This window comes from Benincasa hispida, chromosome 8 (assembly GCF_009727055.1).
Source record: "Benincasa hispida cultivar B227 chromosome 8, ASM972705v1, whole genome shotgun sequence".
NCBI lineage: Eukaryota > Viridiplantae > Streptophyta > Magnoliopsida > Cucurbitales > Cucurbitaceae > Benincasa > Benincasa hispida.
Window position 1 is genome coordinate 12058268 of NC_052356.1, and position 1173 is coordinate 12059440.

The window sequence follows — 1173 nt, forward strand, 5'->3', positions numbered from 1 at the left end:
TGAACTACGTCATGATTCGATCCCTTTCTTTAAAGGTAGGAAGGAAACTTAAAGAAATTTAAGTTTAGTCCATCAGAAGAGGTACCACAACCACCTAAGTATAATACTACAAGATTGATGTTGATCATCCCCATCAAAGAATGACACTTCAGATTGAAGATGATCGTCCCTATTGGGGGCAACACAATGGGTTAAAGATGTTCATCCCTCGTAAGGAGCCAACACAGTAAATAAAAGGCACACATGTGGAATGCGTTTCGCTTCCTCTTTAAAAATAAACTTATACGCTTCTCCATCTTCAAGTTTAGAGGCTCCATCGATGCTTCATCTTCATGCTCAAAGTCACAAAGTCAAGCCTACTGACAAAGCTTCATGCTTCATCAAACTCAAGTGCGAAGGTCTCGTCGATGCTTCTCCATATTTAAGTTCAAAGGCTTCATTGATGCTTTTCCATCTTTAAGTTCAAAGATTGGCATGCATGGTCCCACTTCCATCTTCAAGTTAAAGGTCGTTGTGCATGACTCTGCTCTATCTTCAAGTTCAAGGTCGGTGTGCATGACTCGACTCCATCTTCAATGAATCGGTCTACAAAATCATGATGCAGCTTCGTTTCATCTCCAAACTAATGACGTGGCTTCGCTTCATCTCCAAGTCGTGGCGTGGCTTCATTTCATCTCCAAACTAATGATGCGGCTTCGCTTCATCTCCAAGTCGTGGCGTGGCTTCGTTTCATCTTCAAACTGATGACGCGACTTCGCTTCATCTTCAAAGTCGTGGTGCGGTTTCGTTCCTCTCCAAAATATTGGTACAACTTCACCTCTTCTCCAAAATTTGTGTAGCTTCGCTTCCTCTCCAAAAACGTGAGTGTGGTTCTACGTTATATGCGAGATCAAGTTTGGTTTGTCTAACTCTACCTCATATGCGAGGATGGCTCTAGTCCATCCGGCTCCACCTCATATGCGAGGACAACTCCGGTCCATCTGGCTCCACCTTGTACGCGAGATCGACTCTAGCCAACCTGACTTTATTCAAAATCTTGATGGCACATTCTTCTCATCTTCAAGGTTTGATGGCATATCCGCCTCATCTTCAAATACTCAATGGCATATTTCCCTTATCTTCAAATTTTGATCAAGTAGTAACATAACAAGGCAAACCTTTCGAGGATCCTCC